At 33.2% G+C, this 22,000-nt stretch overlaps 1 protein-coding gene and 1 pseudogene across 2 annotated transcripts in view; both read left to right on the top strand.

Moving 5' to 3' along the window:
- Positions 1-234, top strand: part of LOC126702617 (cytochrome P450 CYP82D47-like) — a 52,418-nt gene extending 52,184 nt beyond the window's left edge. The window contains exon 3 of one of the 2 annotated variants that reach the window (XR_007647804.1): positions 2-234. The gene's annotated coding sequence lies outside the window, so the exon portion shown is untranslated. The remainder of the gene's footprint in view (position 1) is intronic. The other variant, XR_007647803.1, reaches the window with a different exon arrangement.
- Positions 235-7,725: 7,491 nt separating this feature from the next.
- LOC126704041 (cytochrome P450 CYP82D47-like) lies at positions 7,726-15,567 on the top strand (annotated as a pseudogene).
- The last annotated feature ends 6,433 nt before the right edge of the window (positions 15,568-22,000 follow it).

Genomic DNA, 22,000 nt, shown 5'->3' with positions numbered 1-22,000 from the left:
GGTATAATAAAATATGGTGTGGTGCGATATGCATAATTTGACTAGGTATCATTTGATAAATTAAAATATGCATGGTGTGGTGCAATGAATTGGTGTATGCCATTTCCATGTAACCATTCCAGAGGCAAACATTAGAAAAGTAAAAGTCATTTGAAAAAGTTATCATCTTAGTTAATTGTTTGAAAATAAGTTCTGTATTTGTCAAGTCATATTACGTGTGACTTGTAATTTGCATTTGTCTTGTGAGTTCTATTTTTGAATGTTGGATCTTTTTCTAAAAATAAGTTTTTTTTTTTTTTTTTTTTTTTTTTTTTTTTTTTAATTTATTGTCATTTTATGTGTGTCTTGTAATTCAGCATTTGACTTATATATGAGTTATATCTAAAAATAAGTGACTGCTTTTTAGGATTTAAAAAAGAAAAAATTGATGTTACATTATACCGTAATATTACATTATTGTAATCTTAATGCAATAATATAACATTACTTTGTTTAGGAAGGTGATGTGATATATTTTGTAATGTTAGATTATGGTAATGTTAGAAAAAAAAAAAAAACTTTAATGTCACATCATCGTAATCTGCATCACATTAAGAGCGTATGATCACAATGAACCAAACGCCATTTAAATAGATAGTCAAGACATGTGCCCGTTTTAAAATATGTATGGTGCCCAGTCCAATTCACTCTCACACTAGAAACAAATCAAACTTTGTGAAAAAAAGGATCAAATTCGTGACATCCAGCCGAAAATGGAATTCAACAAAGGCAACACATGTTTGAGGACATTCACGGACAAGGAATTTTGTTGACTTATTTGGGGAAGGTACAAGTCCGTTCTCAAATTCTAGGTTTTAAATTTTGTGTTCATCTTTAATCTAACGTGGATCTAATGTCTAATTTTAATTCTGTTTTTTATTTAATTATAATTGATAATTTTAAATTTTAAATTTTAAATTTAAGTTGCTAATGTGGCATTTTTTAAATGCCAAATAATTTCTTCTTTTTTTTTTTAAATTTTAATAGCCACATCAATATTTAGTATGTTAATAGTGCATTCCGTCTGTCACGTTGACAGTTTCCGCTAGTGAGATGATGATTGGGACCAAAATAAAATACGTTTTTCATTTTGGGAACTAAAAGCAATAAAATAGAAAAGTAGAAACCAAAATGGAAAAAAGGTCAAACTATAGGAACTGAATATATATTTCTGCCTATTTTTAAGAAGCCAATGAGAATGATCTAAGGTAAAATATTATAGATGTGCAATCCTTGTCACATATCTAAGTATGTAACTCATGATATCATTATAGATGTGCAATTCTTGTCACATACCTAAGTATGTAACTCATGATATCATTAGTAGGTTTAGAGCATCACAAGATGATTGACAATCTCGATGGCTAGGGGTATTTTCAAGAAATTTCAACCCTTGCCAAGAGATTTCTCAAGTACCATCATGGAGAGCAGGAGAGGGACATCCTAGGGGGGAAAAAAGAGAAGACTTGTTCAGTATTTGAAAACATTGGATGGATAGTCAAGACATGTGCCCATTTTTTAATATGTATGGTGTCCATGACTCTAAAATGATGTTTAAAATATAATTTTTATTTATTTTTTTTATAAATCTAATCTATCAAATTTTAACCGGACCATCGTTTATTAATAAACGAATCTTAATAATTTTTTACAATTAAAATATACTGAACAAAGACTTAACGTTAAAAGTTAGCAAAATAATTCCTAAAAGAATTATTATTTTTTAGCCAGACACTAAAGTCATGCAAGAAGCCGTGTCCGACACGGACATGCAGCCCATTCTGTCGTGTCTATACTCTATGCTACCTAGCCTTTAAAGCAAGTTAGAATAAAATTTACTTAAACACCACTTTTTTTTAATAAATACTAAACCTCGGTGTGAAAGACCGGAAACAGCAACCAATTCCCATTTAAAATAGAAAAAAAAGAAACAGCAACCATGCTCATCTCGTACCCATCCCACACAACTTCTATTGCCAGCATTTTTGGCCTTTTCCTGATTTTCTTCTTTCTACTCTGGATATCAAGAATAGTTCAAAGAACTGCTAGTAAAAAGACAGTTACACCTATTGGGAGGGTCACAACCGCCCTATACAACTTTGGGTAACATGCTTGGCTGACAAGTACTGACCACTCTTCACTATCTACTTGGGTGTGCATCGAATGCTAGTAGTAACCAATTGGGAAATAGCTAAAGAATGTTTTACCACCAACAATAAAGCCTTTGCCAACCGTCCAAAAGCTTTAGCTGGAAAACTTTTGGGCAACAATTATAGCATGTTTGGTTTCAGCCCTTAGAGCATTCGCATCTCATATTTTCATTCTATTCTATTTTACTATTTCAAAAAGTCATTTTATCAATTATACAATACCATTTTACAATACACCAGCATCCCAACTTTTATTTTACTATACTACACATTAAAATAATATAAATTATACAATAAAATATATTCGATTCTCTCTCTCATTTCTGTCTCCCTTCCTCTTTCTCAACCAGTGGTCAAGTACCAGAGAAAACTCAATACACCCATCTACATAGCAACCACCCTCTCAACCACACCACCTCCACACAACAACCCGGTCACCACCACACAGCAACCACCGTGACACCAAAACCCGTTAACCAACAAAACCTTTCTTCTTCTTCATCCTCGAGAGTCGTCACCTTCTTCACCGAGATCAGTCACTTCAACCCAAAACCCCAACTACAAGAACAAGCCTTTCCCACCACCATCGAGATCTTCCTCTTCCGTGACCCGATCATCGACCCAGACCCACACCACCACCACGATCTCTGCCAATCCACGCCGATCCCAAACCCAAAATCAACACCTAGCTCCGTCACGCCGATCCCAAATCCAAAATCAACACCCAAATCCAAAATCTCCAATCAATGCCCAAATCAACACCCAGCTCCGTCATGCCTAAATCAACCCAAATCCATAACCTATAACCCATAGCCCACCACACTGATCCACCACTTGACCCATGATACACTGATTATAGCAAACCACCCCATATTGGAGCAAACCCATCGAAGCCACATCAAACCCATTGGAGCAAACAACACTGAGAGAGAGGAAAGGGACAGGGAGAAATCTGAAAGAGAGAGAGACGAGAACATAGTTGAGAGAGTGGGAGAGTTAGAGCAGATGAGAGAGAAAAGGAATAAGATAATGTTTTTATTTTTACAATTGTGCTACAGTGCAATTCTACATGTAGAATTGCACTGTAGCACAATTGCAAATTTTTTTGCAATAGTGTACATATACAATTCCTTACATTTGGCATTTGCAATCCCTAGTGCGAATGCTCTAATGGTCCCTATTGGTGCCAATTACGCAAAATAGCAGTTTTTGAGGTAAATAAAGAAAGTTAAGAGATAGTTTTCCTTTGATTCATTTTTTTGGATACTACCAAATACAGGAAGATGTGAAAAATTATCTTCACATAATGGTTTCCATTAAAACAAACAGATCGATTGCATACCACTTATTAATTCCTCACATTATAATTATATTACTGTTGCAGGCCTTTATCTTAATGGCCATAGACACAACAACAGTAACATTGACATTGGCTCTCTTTACTTCTCAATAACTGTGAAGTTCTAAAGAAAGCTCAACAAGAGTTAGACAACCAAGTTGGTAGAGAAAGGCAAGTGAAGGAATCAAACGTGAATATTTTGGAATACCTCCAAGCTATCCTCAAAGAAACAATATGTTTATTCCCTGCTGGACCACCCTTAGTGCCACATGAGTCCTTGGAAGACTGTACTTTGGCTGGCTATAACATCCCAACCGGTACACGGCTCTTGTTAATATTCCAAAACTCCATCGAGACCCAAGTGTATGGGTGGATCCAACTGACTTTCGATCTGAAAGATTCCTTACAACTCACAAGGATGTTGATGTCAAGAGCCAACATTTTGAGTTGATGCCATTTGGCAGCGTTAAAAGAATGTGCCTAGGATTTCATTTGCACTACAAGTTACACAACTCATACTACGTATCTTGTTGCATGCTTTTGAAATCGCAACCCCATCTGATGATCCCGTGGACATGACTGAGAAAGCTGGACTTACCCACCTAAAAGCCACCCCACTGGAAGTCAATCTTACTCCTTGCCTTGCTACTCAAGCATATACGTATTTTGAATGGTATTGTATGATAAATCATTTCAATTGATCATTTATGTAATATGAAAATAATAAATAAAAAACTTTGATCTTATGAGTTGTACTACAAAGCTGGGTGTTTTCTTCATATAGGTCACTATAAATACATTAATTTTCTTTAGCTAAAACTATTCTGTCAAAGTTTTAAATATTACCTTCAATTTAAAATAGATCAGTTAGAGTGTTATTTAAATAATTAAATTTATTATTTCGTAAATTTAAATTTTTGGATAATCAATAATCTACTACGATATATCAAAGTAGGTGATTTGGTGTTAGAATTAATCTTGTCTCCTATTAGAGAAGCATTTGATTGCTAGCTACACCTTGTTACATGTTTAAATCTGTAAAGTTGTGATTTACAACTATATTTTATGATAGCTTTATTTTATGACAAAAAGTGTTGTAATTTCTTTAATTTTGTTCCTTGTATTTTGTGGGATTTTATTGTATTGGGTTTAGTATTAAGTTGTATGAGAAAAGAAAGAATTGGGAAAAACTGAATTACCTTGATTAATTTACTTTGTGTCTTTATATACATCACTAAGATCAGCTAGGAACGGAAACAGAGCACTGAGTACTGTGCTAAGCTAATAGAACAGAATAACCAACTAACAACTTCTCTCACGTGTAAGTAACCAACCTACACACGTGTAATTACTAATGGAAGAAAGTAAAAACTAAAACTACAAGTCGTATACTGCTAATCAAAACAAATACAGCTACTTAAACGACAAGAGATTCTGAGATGACTTCTTGAACTTCTGCTACACATGTTGAACCTGGCTTCTTCTACTCTAAGTGTTTACCTTGATCTTGATACTCCCCCTCAAGATGGACTGTAGGTTGATAAATGTTGATGAGTCCCATCTTAGATAAAAGCTCTGAAAATTGTTTATGACTCAAAGCCTTAGTGAGCAAATCTGCCAATTGGGATTGAGTTCTAACATGAATAAGTTTGATAACTTTCTCCAACACTTTATTCCTTACAACATGGCAGTCAATTTCTATGTGTTTCGTTCGTTCATGGAAAACAGGATTGGAACCTATGTGGAGTGCTGCCTGGCTGTCACAGAACAACAAGGCTTCTCTGCTGTGATTAACCTGAAGATCTTTTAGCAGATAAAGAATCCAAACTACCTCACAAGTTGAAACAGCCATAGCCCGATATTCTGCCTCTGCTGATGATCTGGAAACAGTGGATTGTTTCTTTGATTTCCAAGAAACTAATGAGTCTCAAATGAATATACAATATCCAGTAACAGATCTTCTGGTATCTGGACATGAAGCCCAATCAGAATCCGTAAAACCTTTTACATGCAATTCTGAATTTGCTGAGAAGAAAATACCTTTACCCGGTTCATTCTTCAAGTACTGCAGAACTTTAAGTGCTACCTCAAGGTGTGGTTTTCTTGGTTTAGCCATAAATTGGCTTAGTTTGTGGACTGCAAAGGTGAGGTCAGGTCTAGTGATGCTTAGGTACAGCAACCTTCCCACTAATCTTCTATATTGCCTTGGATCATCAAGTAATAGACCTTCATGTTTGCTGAGCTTCAAACTTTGATCCATAGGAACTTTTACAGGTTTGCACCCAAGAAGCCTTGCATCCTCCAAAATCTCAAGAGCATACTTTCTTTGACATAGGGAAATGCCTTTTTCTGTCCTAGCTACTTCCAAACCAAGAAAATATCTCAATGTACCCAAATCCTTCAGCTGGAATTTCTGATTCAACATCACCTTAAATTGATCAACTTGCCCCTTATCATTGCTTGCTATGAGAATGTCATCAACATATACTAACAAAGCAATGAATGAATCTCCTTGTTGCCTAGTGAAGAGTGAGTAGTCAGCCTTAGATTGAGTAAACCCAAGTTGAATCAATTTGTTTGAGAACTTAGAAAACCATTGTCTGGAGGCCTATTTAAGTCCATAAAGTGACTTATTCAATCTACATACAAGCTGTTCTCCATGCTCCCCCTTGCTGTGAAAACCAGGTGGAAGAGCCATGTAGACTTCTTCATGCAAGTCACCATGAAGAAAGGCATTATTTACATCAAGTTGGCTAAGGAACCAACCTTTCACAACAGCCACTGCAAGCACAACCTTCACAGAAACCATTTTGGCAACAGGGCTGAAGGTTTCAAGGTAATCTAAGCCCTCCTTTTGAGTAAACCCCTTTGCAACTAACCTAGCTTTGTATCTTTCAATAGCCCCACCAGCCTTATACTTAATCCTATAAACCCATTTGCAACCTATAGGATGTTTATCATGAGGCAAAGGAGGGACAGTCCAAGTATTATTGGCTTCCAAGGCAGCAATCTCAGCATCCATGGCATCTTGCCACTTAGGATCAGTTGCAGCTTGTGAAAAATGCTTAGGTTCTGTATTGGTACAAATTGAGCAACAAAAGGATTTGTAGGTAGGAGATAGAGTAGCATAAGAAAGATAAGAAGAAAGAGGATGGGAAGTGCCTGACTGAGACTGATTGTAGGTGATGGTTGAAGAAATTTGGTGAGCTCCAATCAATGACAGAAGCTGATTATACTGATCAAGAGTAAATGCAGGTGCTTGAGTAGTGACAAAATGACTATACTCAGTATTTGGAGCCAAGCAATGCCCTTGAAACTGATTTGTAATAGGATTATGATCAGTATTAGAAGCCAAGTGATGGCCTTGGAACTGATTATGACCCTGGAATTGATTTGCAACAGCTGAAACTTGATGAGCCATCATATTCCTGTTCTTGAATTTGTAGCCAGGTGGAAAACCATGGAGCTTATAACATTTTTCCACAGTGTGTCCCAACTTTCCACAGTGAGTGCACAATGGCCTTTCTTTTCCTTTTGGATTTGTGCTTGAGCTCTTGGCAGCCAAAACCGTAGACTCAACTCTAACAGGATTAGTAACTGATCTTTGCATTTCCTCTTGGATAAACAAAGAATGAGCCTTATTAACAGAAGGCAGTGGATCCATGAGCAAAATTTGTGTTCGGACTTGAGAAAACACATCATTGACTCCCATAAGGAACTTCATTGTTGCTTCTTTGATTTGAAGATCCTTCAACCTCTGATTAACATTGAAGACTCAAGCTTAATTGAAGATCAGTAGATTTTGCGAGAAGCTCGCGAGAAGCTAAACCGCAAAAAGGGCATGTGAGAAATATATGACTGGAAGCTAAAGAGTCGTGCCAAGCTATCAACTTTGCGAGTATTTCACGGGTAAGGCCTTCCCGCGAGATACCCGCAAGACTCTCTGCCTTGAGGATTTTTAAGAGTGACTCTCTTACCCTTCACCCATATTATATATACTCTCATTAGCCACAAATGTAATGAAACCCCCAATATCTTGAAACTTTTTTCGAGCTGGCCTGGGCCATTTGGTACAACAGAAACCAAATAGTCTTCGGATATATTGACCACTCTCTTGCATAGGTTTGGAACTATGCAAGGAGACTTATCCTTGACATCAAAGAAGCAAGTACTATCTGTTGTCAAAACCAGCAGCCAATGGTTTTAGGGTGGAAAGGCCCACCTCCAGGTGTGTTCAAAATAAATGTAGATGGAGCTACCTCAACTGATGGCAGATTGTCTAGTATTGGGGTAGTCATAAGGGATAGAAAGGGCGACACCATAGCAGCAATGTGCAAGACTCTCCTTGGCCAACATTCCAGTGAAGGGACGGAGATATTAGCAGTTGAGAATGGAGTGCTCTTGGCTAAGGAGCTGGAGCTGTCACAGATTTATATAGAATTAGATGCTCTTATGGTTGTCCAAGATATTCAAGTTGGGAATACAAATGGCAATCTTGGCCATCTGCATTAGGGGATTAATTGCATCCTTGAGACCTTCAATTGTTGGAAAATTCAGCAGTTGAAAAGGGAATACCATTGTTATTAATACTGTTTCGTTCTGGGCGGAACGGCAAGAAAATTTCGTACCAGTCCTTAAAATGGTACGAATCACCCTTTTGTTCCACCTCAGACCAAATTTCAGTTCATTCCAGCCATTTTGGCCTGTTTCGGTGAATTTCGGCCGGTAGACATATTTCGGTCGGTACTGAATCTACTAATAAATGCTGAAAATTTTTACCTTTTCAAGTTTTAATAGCTATTACCTTAATAGAGCCACCCATCGTAGTTCATCTCATTTCGTCAGTAGCCTCAACAACTTGGCCTTCTTCAGTTCTTCATTTCTTTTGCACTTCGTCCTCTCCGTTTTCTTCTTTTCTTTGTACATTTTCTTAGTTGTCCGCCCATTTGTTTACTCAATTACCCTCCACTTTTTTTCATTGAGCTTTGTATTTTGGCATTTTTGTTCCAATTTTTTACTTTTGTGAGCCACTCCACGTGACTAGCATTATAATAATACAATTCAAAAGGAGAGTTAATAGGTTGCAGGCTTTATGTCTTTTCTATCCTCTGTGATTTTTTTTTTTTTTTTTTGTGGGTCTAGTAAATATTATTGTTATTACGTTTTAAAAAACTTGTTAGTTATTATAATAATAATTATTAATATTAAATATGGGCTTATAACTTTACGATTCATGGTAATTTTTATAGGTTTGACCAAAATTATATATCAAAATGGTAAATATGTATATATTATGATGGTACTTCTGAAATAGTGCACCAATATTTACCGGTATTGATCGGTACCGAAATATTCCGTTTCAATGAACAAACAGATATAGGATCCGAAACGGTATTCATAACATTGGGGAATACAACAAGGTAGCTCATGAGCTAGCTAGTTATGCTTGATGTAATGGTACTTATCAGGTTTGGAAGTGGATTGATCCTCCTATGGTTCAACATCTCCTCCAACTGGAACGTGCCTAAATTGTACCCTTAGTAGTTTAGTTGCCTTGTTGTACTTCAATTTCATCTTAATGAACTCAGTTTCTTATCCCAAAAAAAAAAAAGTTTAAATCCTATCATATTTATAGTAATAATATCTGTCATGTCAAAATTCTTTATCTCTAAAGTTTCCAGATGCAATATCAACCTAGAATTGATTTATTATCATGTGTTAATACCATTCATTCAAGTCTGGTACAGGTTTGAATTTTTTTTTTCTTATTTATAATTAGAAAGCTGGAAGTTTATTAGAACACACTAACAAACTCATTCATAGAAGCTTGAAACACTTGTTTGCAAACAAACTCGTTTATTGTTGGCAAAGAGAAAACTCTACAACTACAATTTTCTAATATACAAAACAAACAACGGAATTTATATATTATCTAAAGTTGAAACGTAGTATTTATTGTTGTTACGCTCTTATTGAGCCACATCAATATAGCATTAGGTGAAGTATTTCGATCATAATCAAAGTGATAGTAACGGCTACATTTGTAAAAGAGAAATTTTATGCCTACCAAATGATATTTTATCCAATTTCATTTTACTGACGAGGTAAGATGGATCTTGAACCATTAATATGATAATAACAATTATTGATATTTATGATATAATAAAGAAAATTGAGACAGAAGTTAAAAAATTGAGAAGAAGTTAATTGAAAAACTTGACAAGTTTCTAACTTATTTGAGCAAATTACAACTTGCTCACCTATAGTTTAACTAAAATTTAAGTTGCTTACCTGTAATTTAAAATTTGAAATTTTACCCATTTAATATTTGACTGAAATTTAAGTTGTCTATCTGCAGTTTGAAATCTCATAATGCAAGTTCTGCTAGATTTTTATTTTATCTTATCTTATTTGATCTTGTATTTTTTATTTATTTATTTTTTGTATTCTTGGAGGAGAGAGACATAAAAGTGGAGCAAAATTATATATTTAGTCGAGTTTTTAACAGAGATAGGTTATAGAAATCTAATTGAGCTAACCTCAAATGGGTAAAGTGTCAAATTTCAAATCATGAGTAGGTAATTTAAACTTCGACCAAACCACAGGTAGGTAAGTTATAAGTTGTAATTTGCCAAACTTATTTTCTTGGATCCATCATACAAACTAATCCATTCTATAGAACCATGCATCAGCTTTTTTTAAAAAAAAAAAAAAAAATTAGAAGGATAAATGTTCTCATTTCATACCAAATTGCAGAGGTTTCTGAACTTTTTTTTGCAAAAGCCTACTCTACATTTTCAGGATTTTATTTTATTTTATTTTATTTTTCCTAGAATAAAGGTAGATTTGATTGTTTGGTATGGTTTCTAGCCCAACGTTTGATCCTTCTATTTCCCTCTCTAATCTTGCTGGGGCCTGGGGCATGTGCAGAATCGTTCTCTGTTCTGCGTGTATGGGAAAAGCAAGACCTTCTCAATAAGCTTGCATGCAGTTTTGAGTCCTCCACTAAATGACCTTCTCTTCTATTTTTCTGTCAAAATCCTTGACTTCACGCTCAAACAAACAAAGCAACAAGCTGACAAGCAAGCTGAAATGAGGTAAGACGAGAGAAGATCTTTGGGTACGAAAGAGCATCCCCAATAGCTTCTTCAAATTTTTATACTGTTTGAAGAGTAAACAGTTAATTTCACCTTTTACCTACTTACTTTTTCAAATACACTTTCCAACATATTTTCTATCATTTCTCTATCCCATTTAAATATTATTTCTTCATTCTTTTTTTACTATATTTTTTTCAACCTTCCTTCATTCACTATAATTTTCAAATTCTCAAATATTATATATTTTAAATCTCCCAACAGTAATATTTTTAAATTTTCCGATGATGTTTTTTTAACAAATTTAGTGGAGCACTTGTAGCAATGATATAATGAGTTGAAGAATCGTCTAATTTTAATAAGAAGTGTTTAGTTCTAAACATTTTTACAATATTTTCACAAGTCATATGTGGTAAATTTTTATTGATTTTAATTTGAACACACAACTTAAATTATTTTTTTCTCACCAGTATTAGCTAGTAACAACCCACTACTTAAAATTTATTGTGAAAACATTGTGAAAATATTGCATAAGCATATCTCAATTTTAATTTCTTATTCTTTATTTTATTTCCCCTTATCTCTTTATTTTATTTTTCATCCACATGTTTCTTTATTTTTTTCCCCTCTTTTTTTCTCCTCCACACACGTAATTCTTTCCCTTCTCTCTATCTTCACTTTTCTTTTAGCTTTTTTCTCTACCACTCCAAAACAAACCAGATTCTCTCTCTCTCTCTCTTTCTCTCTCTCTCTCTCTCTCTCTCTCTCTCTCTCTCAAAGATCGCTAGTGGATGACAGAGGCTAGGAAGATAACATTTTAAATTAGCGTTCATGCATGCCTGTCCTTCTCTTGTCCCCCTCCCCACCATAGCTTGTCCTCCTCCCTACTACTGCTAAAAAGGGTCAAATTTTTCTTTTTATTTTTTTTATTTTTTATTTCTAATTTGATTAGTTTTAAAATTTTGATTTGAGTCTGTATTTTGATTGACATTGAGTTTAGAGATGTTTGAGAGAGAAAAGATCTAGAATGATTTTTATGTTACTGTTGTGAATATTGAGTAAAAATTAAATATTTTAATTGGCTGTTGAATTTTTTATTTGAATTAATCATTTTGCTCAGTAGGTCATCAGATCAAGAGAGTGATTGTTCAATAGCAAACATTTTTTACTAATGAATAGTAACTTAGAAAGACGGTTGGAGCATCATTTTGTTGCTTTAGTCTTTAAATTTTGGGTTTAGAGAATTTGTTGGAGATGCCCTAAGATGTTAAATTGACAATCAAAATTTATTTTCAGCTTGCTTGCCACGTATCTCGTAAGAACCACCTTCGTTACTAGTTTGGGCTATATGTATTTTACCACAAAACCATTAATTGTCGGTTTGTCACTCACTAGAAACATCAACCATATATGCTCTCTCCTACGCATTCTTCACAAATTCTATGGCTAGCATATTCAACATTTTCATGTTCATATTCTTTCTAATATGGATATCAAGAAGAGTTCAAAGAACTGCTAGTTAAATAAAGTTCTACCTGAAGCTAGTGGCGCATGGCCTTTGATTGACCATCTCCACCAGTTTGGAGGGTCACAACTGGCTCATATAGCCTTGGGTAACATGGCTGAAAAGTATGGACCAATCTTCACAATTTGGTTAGGTGTGCATCGAACAATAGTAGGAAGCAATTGGGAGATAGCCAAAGAGTGTTTTACTCCAATGACAAAGCCTTTGCCAACCGTCCAAAAGGTCTAGCTCTAGAAGTCTTGGGCTACAACTATGCCATAATTGGGTTCAGCCCTTATAGTCCCATCTGGCGCCAAGTGAGAAAAATGGCCACGCTAGAGGTCCTCTCAAACCACCACCTTGAAACGCTTAAACACATTTGAGAGGCTGAGGTAAATGATTCTATAAAAGAGATATATAAGCTATGTTTGGATTGCGTTTTTGGCTCTTTAATAAATAGTAACCAAAATATATATATATATATATATATATATATTTTTATTGTTTTCAATTTTCAGTTTTCAATTTTCAATAAAATAAGTAGTATCCCAATGCACACATAAGCTATTGGTCAAAAACAACAAGGTGTTATTGGAGATGGAGAGATGGCTTGGGTACACAACCCTAAACGTTATATGTTGGACAACGATTTGGTAAGGCTACGACCAAGGTTGAGAATGATAGAAATGATCAGTGCCGAAAGGCATTGAGAGAGATTATAGATTTGAGTGGAGAGTTTGTGGTCTCAGATGCACTACCGTATCTAAGGTGGTTTGACATAGGGGGAGCGAGAAAGCCATGAAGAAAACTGCAAAAGAATTGGATGATATGACTGAAAAATGGCTAAAGGAGCATAAGCAGAGGAAAATTTCTGGTGGGGTGAACGATTACCAAGATTTTATGGATGTAATAATATCCATTGTCACTGATGATGATGAGACTTCCGGTTATGATGTTGATACAATCATCAAAGCTACATGCTTTGTAAGCTTTTGATAACCCTATTAATTCACACATAGTATAATATATTTCCAAAATCTCATTTGCTACATATTTTGAATTAGGTTAACTTGTTACACACACGTTATTTAAGACAATTTTTAACAGGTGAAAAAAAAACTGAAATAATAACCTTTTTTTTTTTTTTTTCATGTTTGTAAAATTGTATAAAATAATTTGTGTAATAAACACTGCTTTATTGAATTTGTATTGACTTCCAAGAGTAACAATTAAATTTTTTAGATAGATAAACACATGGCTCATATAAGAAATACAAATTCTCTATACTACTTTTTGTATTCCACTTTATATTTTATGAATCTCAACTTATCATATATTGTTTTTACATTTTTTTTTATAAAATAATTGAAGTTTAAAATGAAATATAATAAAATCAAGCATATGATGTACCACAATTAATGGAGCATAAATACATCACAAAAAGTAGTGTTGAATATTTATATTCCCCACGTAAGAAGCATTTACCACATCTATCTCACATAAAATTCAACGTGGATTTGGAACTTTATGTTACAGAATTAAAAGGTTCAAACAATTTCATGATAATTATCTTGTGCATAATGGTTTATTTAGATCCTAAACTTGAAGGCATGTCATTTTCTTGTCAAATATTAAGCCATATATAATCAAATAGCATAAGTTTTGAATTCTTAAAGCAATCTGAATTCTTGCTGCTATTGAATCTGATTCTTGGACCATGGCTAGAAAGCTTAAAGCTTTAGCCAACCATCTAACATTCTAACCTCCAATTCATATTATGTTACTTTTGTAGGTCCTTATCTCAGCGGCTTCAGACACATCAACAATAACATTGACATCGGCTCTCTCTTTGCTTCTTAGCAACCCTGAGACCTTAACAAAAGTTCAAGAAGAATTAGACATCCATATCTGTAGAGAAAGGCAAGTGAAGGAATTAGATATGAAAAATTTGGTATGTCTCCAAGCTATCCTCAAAGAAACAATGCGTTTATACCCTGCTGCACCACTCCTATTGCCACACGAGTCAATGGAAGACCGTACTTTGGTTGGTTACCACATCCTAGCAGGCACACGACTTAGAGCATTAGCATTGGAAAATGCTAATGCTATCCTATTTTACCATTCTAAAAACTCATTTTATCATTATACCATCTTATTTTACAATACCTCCACATCCCAAAACTCTATTCTTATTAAAATATTATTTTTTAATCTTTCTTTATTATTTATTTCCAACTGTCACATTATTTTTTCTCTCTCTCATTTCTACACAATAAAATAATAAATCCCCCATGACCATCACCCATGGCCACCAAAAATCACCACCGCCATGGCAACCCTCACCACCACCACATCAATCACAAATCCACCACCACCAGGGAAAAAAAAAAAAAAAAACCATCGCCATACCCATACCCACGGCCAAAACCACGACCAAAACTCATCATTGAGAGAGCCACCAACCTCTCTTTCTCCCTCAACCTCTAGCACCGGCCAAAACCCATACCCAGCGGCCAAACCCACGGCCAAAACCCACGTCGATTGCTGATCCACCTCAACCGCCACCAACCCACAAAAACCACAAACACCAAACCAAGGAATGATGAAACCCAGCCACCCACACCACCAAAAATGAAACCCATGCATTGATCCATGAAACCCATACCACCAAAAATGAAACCCAGCCACCGAAAATGAAACCCACACCATGGAAGATGAAACCCAGCCACCGACCCATCAGTCCTACGCCACATCTCCACCATGGAGGCTTGATTCAAGGGAAGATAGAGAGGAAAAAAGAAGAAAAAAAGATGATCACGGTGAATGATCACGGTGGATGATCCGTGAAGCTCCGTTGGTGCTTACCCATAGGTTGATGATCACAGTGGAGCTTTGTTGATTGTAGAGAAGAGGGAGAAAGAGAGGAAAGTGAGTGTGAGATAGAAAGACAAAGAGAGATGGGAGACCGTGTGATGAGAGAGAAAAAGCAGGAATAAAATATTAGTTTTTTTTTTAGAATTGTGCTATAGTGCAATTCTACCTTTGGAATTGCACTGTAGCACTATTGCAAATTTTTTTGCAATAGTTGGTGTTTACAATTCCGGATGTGGGAGGTTTTTGGGAGAAAAATGCTAAATGAAGCTTAGATATGGCATTTGCAATTCCAGATGCTGATGCTCTTATTGTTAATCTTCCAAAACTCCATCGAGACCCAAATGTGTGGGTGGATCCTAGTGAATTTCAACCTGAAAGATTTCTTACAACTCACAAGGATGTTGATGTTAGGGGCCAAAATTTTGAATTGATACCATTTGGTAGTGGTAGAAGAATGTGCCCTGGGATCTCATTTGCCTTGCAAGTTATGCAACTCACACTTGCTACTTTGTTGCATGCTTTTGAAATTCAGTTGAACCTGTGGACATGACAGAGAATTTCTAAACAAATTTTTTAAACAATTATTTTTAGGGTAGTTTTATTAATATATATATATATATATAGAGAGAGAGAGAGAGAGAGAGATGGGTTCAAGTTACACCGGGTGTAACTTTAAAGAGTTACACATTTTTTAAATCATTGGATTTAAATAGATCCAACGGTAAAAAAAAGACCTTCATTAATGCTAATATTCTAATTCATCTCATTTATTATCCCTTGTTTAATACATTCCATACTTATTTCTAAACCCAAAAAAAATTATAACACCACTATTGCTTTTAGTTGTTCTCTATTTCTACGTTTCTCTCTCTATAACACTCTCTCTTTTGTTGCATCTCATGCCCAAATGTTTATCATCATTAGCAGATTGTTATGAAAGTTAAAAAATAGATAAACATAGGGACACTCTACCAACAAAAACAAAAGTTAAAAACAAATATAAAAAACTCTAATTTTGAGGATAAATTTGATTTTTTAAGGGACCATTACAATGACCAATGGCTTATTTCGAACTTTCAGCCTTAGAAACAAAAGGGTAAATTAGTTGATCTTCATAGCTACAACATCTAATGTTGTTGCAGTGGATCATGTCCAATTGTTTGTCATCATTAGCACATAGTTTACAAATTAATTTACACAAACATAATAACATAAGGAACTTAAATCTACAAACAAAAACAAAAGAGAAGGAGAAACACTTTCTTAATGAATAATAAAAAAAAAATCCAAAGAAGTGTGTTCTAGAGAGAGAAACATAGAGATAGAGAACAACTAAAAGCAATAGTTGTGTTATAAATTTTTTTGGGTTTAGAAATAACTATGGAATGTATTAAATAAGGAATAATAAATGAGTTGAATTAGAATAGTAGCATTAATGATGGTCTTCTTCTTACTATTGGATCTACTTAAATCTAATGGTTTAAAAAATGTATAACTCTTTAAAGTTACACCAGGTATAACTTGAACCCATCTCATATATATATATATATATATATATATATATATATAATTTGGACTAATTTAAAAAAGTGTAATGTAATTAATAGTCATATTTTCATTAATTATAGTGAAAATCACATATGTAATATAAATAATTTTTGTCGTACAAAAATCAAAACAATATAACTTTTCTTAAGAATTCAAAAGGTAAGTTAATGAAAATATTAATTTTTTAATAAAATTTATTTATAATATTTTGTGTATCATTAAAAAGTATATAACATTTGGAAGTTATTCTTTTAGTTTTAAACAAAATTTCTCAACCCCAATTTTTCTACCATACAATCAAAAACACTAAGAAACGTATTTAAAAATTAATAAAACTCAACAAAATTAAAATTTAAAATAAAAAAGAAAGGGAAAAATAAAAGATTGTAACTATTTTTTTATTTTAGAAAAAAGTACAATTCCAAAGGGGAAAAAGTAGAGAATTTAAAAAAAAAATAGAGGAAATATTGTGTCAATGTTGTCATAATCTAATCTAATCTAACATCTAATCCAACATGTGAAAAATCAATAGATAAATAAATAATATTAAACACAAAATTTATTTATTTTTCCTTAAAAATCTCAAAGAATACACTAATAAGATAAAGATGATGAAGAATAATATAAAATATTCATAAACACTTAAAACAATTACTCAAGCATTTAAGAATGTCATATAACAAAAGCATAACAATTTACTACTAATTTGTTAAACAAAATATTTATAAATAGTGAAAGGAAATTGCAAGAAGACCATTGTTTTCAACTGCATTAACTGTTCTTCATTAGCTTGTCCAAACTACCCTTTTGTTTTCCAAATAAACTAAAACTTGACAACAAATATGACATATTATAATATGATTTTTCCTCAAATTAGATCAACAAATAACACCATTCATTAAATGTATTTAGTGTTGTAAATAAAATGATAAAAAAATTTGCATCAAGGAACACATATGAATTAGTCAATAATAGGACAATGAGGGTACAAACCTCTGGTTGGAGATCCTCCTATGGGCAATTAACAGGTTGTATCTTTTCTACCATCAATAATTAAGCAAGACTTGTAAATACATTTTTAGTTATGAACAATCAAAAGTAGAATTCTAAAAAACACAAATATTCATCAATTTAAAGTAGAAATGCAAGAAAAAAAAATCCAACAGAAAATGAGAGAGAGAGAGAGAGAGAGAGAAATTTTTTTGTATGGGAATCATATGCATAGAATGGAAGAGAGTGGCAAATTTATAGTAAGGGAATGAAAATAAGAAGAGCCAAAATAAATGAAGATAAATAGGCAAAATAATATTTAAATTTAAAACCGCTCAAGAGGAATATATGTAGACAACACTTTTGTTTTGATTTTCCATTGATTTATTGTTTAGTTATAATATCAAAATTAAAATAGATGAATATGTAAAATTAAAACCACCTAAAATGAATTTGTAAAGTCAATATATTTATATACCTAATATTGTAAAAAATTAAAGATAAAAAATAAATATGAAAAAGACTAATGATGTGGCGGATGAGGTGGGTCAACCAGAGCGTAGCAATAATAAATGCTACGTTTTAACTTTTAGATATATATAGACAAATTTGAATCCACAACTTAAATTACTTTTTTGCCCACTCATAATAACTAATAACAATCTAATACTTAAGATTTCTTATGAAAGTGTTTTAAAAATATTGTAAACATAGTGTTGAAAAATGAAATTTAAAAGCAAAATGTGGTTACATAAAAAAATGTCCAAGCAAGATTTATCAAAGAATATAAATTTTGGACAAGTTTATGGGACCCAAAATAAATGCCCTCTCCAAAATTAACAAAGTCAATAGTTGATATATATATATATTGAATAACCTCAAACCCATGTGCAAAAGAAGTGAGGTTAATTCTTTGTCAAATTGATGGCTCAATGTCATTACCATTTAAAAAAAAAGACACACGGACAGAGCAAAAAGAAGAGAAGGAGGAGCACGCAGAGGTTTGGAAAAGTTTCAGGAACAGGTTTGTATGTGGAAATATGTCAATTCCTTTCTAAATCTCTCTCTTCCTCTTTCTCTAAACCGAATTTTCGTTTGGTAAAACAAATAGTATCAGATTTTATAAGGAGTTCCTAACTCCATATATAAAACTTGGAGTATGAGTCCCTGACTCGTAAATCCTATTTGGGAATTACCAAATAAAAATTCTCTTAATCTTTTGTCCAATATTTTTTCAATTAAAATCCTTGACTCTATTAAATTAAATACATCAATGGAGTCCTTGACTCTACCAATTAAATAAATTAATGAAGTTCTTGACTCTACAGTAATTAAATTAATGGAGTCCTTAACTCTACCATTATGAATTAATTTGATTGAGTCCTTGACTCTACCATGATGAATTACATCAACTGAGTCCTTGACTTTACAAATCAAACAAACAAATAGAGTCTTTGACTCTACCATTTTGAATTAAATTTATAGAATCCTTGATTCTACCAATTTTTGTCTTCAACTCTCCACCATTTAAAAAATTTGGAATTCTTGACTCCGCTAATTTAAAATAATATGCTTCAATGGAGTCTTTGACTCCCAAAATTATTTTAAATAGAGTGGGAGTTTCTAATTCTTTTAAATTCCAATATGACTAATTCTTTGGGATTCCTAATTCCTTAGCCAAAATTGGAATTTCCAATTCCCAAAGTAAAATAATCATAAAATTGATGTGTGGAAATTTTCCAATTCCCAATTTCTAAAACATGTTCATAAAAATAAAATTGCTTCAAATGAATTTTCTTTCTCTTAATTAAATTTGGGAACTTCAATCAAATTATCATTACTTGTTAAAATTCCTACAAATAGGCAAACGAAAGAAAGGGAAATTTGCTTGGACATTCAACTTCTTAAAAAAAGAATCCTTGGTTCAATTTCCATAAAAACATGGTCCTTGACTTACCCTTGAAATTAAAATCAATTATCTCATCCAAAAAAAAAAATATCAATGCTTAATTAAACACCAAATATTTGACTTAAATGTCCATCGTTTAAATTGGACAAAAGCATATTTGAGGATTTTAGATCTAAAACCTCAAAATAAGAATTACGAATCAGCTTAATCCCCGTCAAGGGTATGTAGGCAACCTAAATAAATTATTAGATGTAGCCACAAATAAATAAAAACACATATCCCCTCAAACACAAACACACACACACACACAAAAAAAAAAAAAAAAAAAAAAAAAAAAAAAAAAAAAAAAAAAAAAGGGAAAAGAAAAAGAAACTTATGTAGAAAGGCAACGTGGTTGGAATCAAAGGGTCTTCCCTTGAAACAAGGAATCGTATTTAAGAGATACATTATCTTGAATGGGCATTACTCACATCAATAAAACCTATATGCCGAAAGACCTATGGGTGAAATTATGTTTGATGAACTTTATTAAATAACAATTTTTGTTAAATATAATTTAACAATTTTTGTTACACATAATTTGACAATCTTTGTTAAACAAAATGTAACAAGTTAAACATAATTTGACAATTTTGTTAAACATAATTTAACAATTTTTGTTAAACGTGAGTTAACAATTTTCGTCAACACATAGCATTTCTCTAATGTTAATGAATCGGATCTAAAAAAGGCTCTTGATTAGATATCTGAAAATTTAATAACGAAGATACACACTAAAAGTGATCCTTATAAGTGACATTAATATTAAGGAATGTAAATCATGCATTTTAAAATGAAGCAAGAACAAATATGATACATAAATCAAAATGTTGAGAATGAGAGATCTGGATTAAACTGAAAAATTAAAGAGTTGAAAGAGAGCTACTGATCTGAAACCGAAAATAATCAAACGACTCAAACTGGCAACAATCAAACGAAAAAATTTACCTAATGTATGAGAAAAATAACACAAAACTAAAAAAATTTCTTCTCTATACATTAATTTATTTCTCATGCTCTTTCTGCCTCTCCCACTCTGTTCTGTCCTTGTCTTTATCATCTCTCACACTCTAGTTCAGATCGATGGTAGCTTTAGGTCATAGTGGCTTCGGTGGTGACTGTGGAGGAGCATGAGGTGGCTGCGTTGGTTTGGTCTGGGTTATGAGAAGGAGCACAGCATTGGGTTAGGTCTGGGTTTTGAAGAGAAGCGTGGCTACATTGGTTTGGGTCTAGGTTTTAAGTAGGAGCACGCCGTTTTGCAATTTCGGTTTTGGTTGTGGTTGATTTGATCTCTCTTTCCTTGTCAATTAATCTTTATGCTTCAACAGTGTTGGTTATGTTTTCTTCATCTTTTTCACTTCCATTTATTTCTTTTGGCTTTTCATTTTCTTTTCAACTTTACTACGAATGGGCTGCATCTTGTGCAGAATTATTTTTGTTTTTGTTTCGATTCTTTCTCCATTATTGAATATTTAAATGGGTGCCTTGACTTTTTTTTCTTTTTAGTAGCTATGTTGGTAGGGAACATTTAATTGAAATCAGTAGCTACGTTAGGCATTATAGCTTATTGTCATCATCTAGGTATCAGAAACAGGCCATAGGCAGTGAAGATATAAGATCTCTTATTCATTTTGAGTTTTGTCTATCTCTGCGTATCTGTGAAGAAGAAGATGAGTTTTCTCTTTCTTGTTTTTAGTCCTTAGCGAGGAACTTTGTTGTTGTCAAGGTTGTCAAAATCGGGATCCTACGTAAGATTGTGAGAGGTAGGTGTGATCGTGGATCGTAAGATCGGATTGTGGATCGTAAAATCCTACATATTTTTAAATTTAAAGCAAAAAACACATTGATTGTTGGAAAAATAGCATGGAGTAAATAAGAAATTGATTTTTTTTATGTTCACTTGAAGATGTTATTATTGTTATTAAAAGTGGTAAAAATCCTGAGTCCCACATAGGAAAGGAAAGAGATAATATATGACTTTATATGCTCATGAGTTGGACATTGGGTTGAGCCTTTGGCATATGTGGACTAAGCCTACTTGTTCAAATAATAATATTTTATTATTTTAATTTTTGAGTCAGTCTGTGTACAGCAGTTATTACTAAAATAGAGTGCTTGTTCAATAACGTATAATTTTTCATTGTCCCTTGTTCATAAGAAACCACTTTTTTGAAAACTCTCCAAGTGAGAATATTTTTGTGCATTTTCATTTTATGTCAAAGAGAGAGAAAGAGACATTGAGTAGTTCGTAGAGCACGACCTTGTGTGTTTCGTTTTCATGCTGTAAATCATTTTATCTTGGGAGGCAGACTTTTGTGAGTCTCAAAGAACAACAGTGATTGTGTGAGGGGTGAAATTTGCTTTAAGGAGATTGTGTCAAACATAAGACTTGATCTAAATCATTCATCCTTTACGCATTTAGTTTGTGAGTTTTTAGTTATTTGCAGATTTCTTCTTATATATATTCAATGTTTGTTTATTACTTTTGCGCATCACATCTATTTGTGTTAT

This window comes from Quercus robur, chromosome 10 (assembly GCF_932294415.1).
Source record: "Quercus robur chromosome 10, dhQueRobu3.1, whole genome shotgun sequence".
Lineage (NCBI taxonomy): Eukaryota > Viridiplantae > Streptophyta > Magnoliopsida > Fagales > Fagaceae > Quercus > Quercus robur.
The sequence above is the reverse complement of the archived record's forward strand: the minus strand, read 5'-3'. Positions and strand labels throughout refer to the sequence as shown.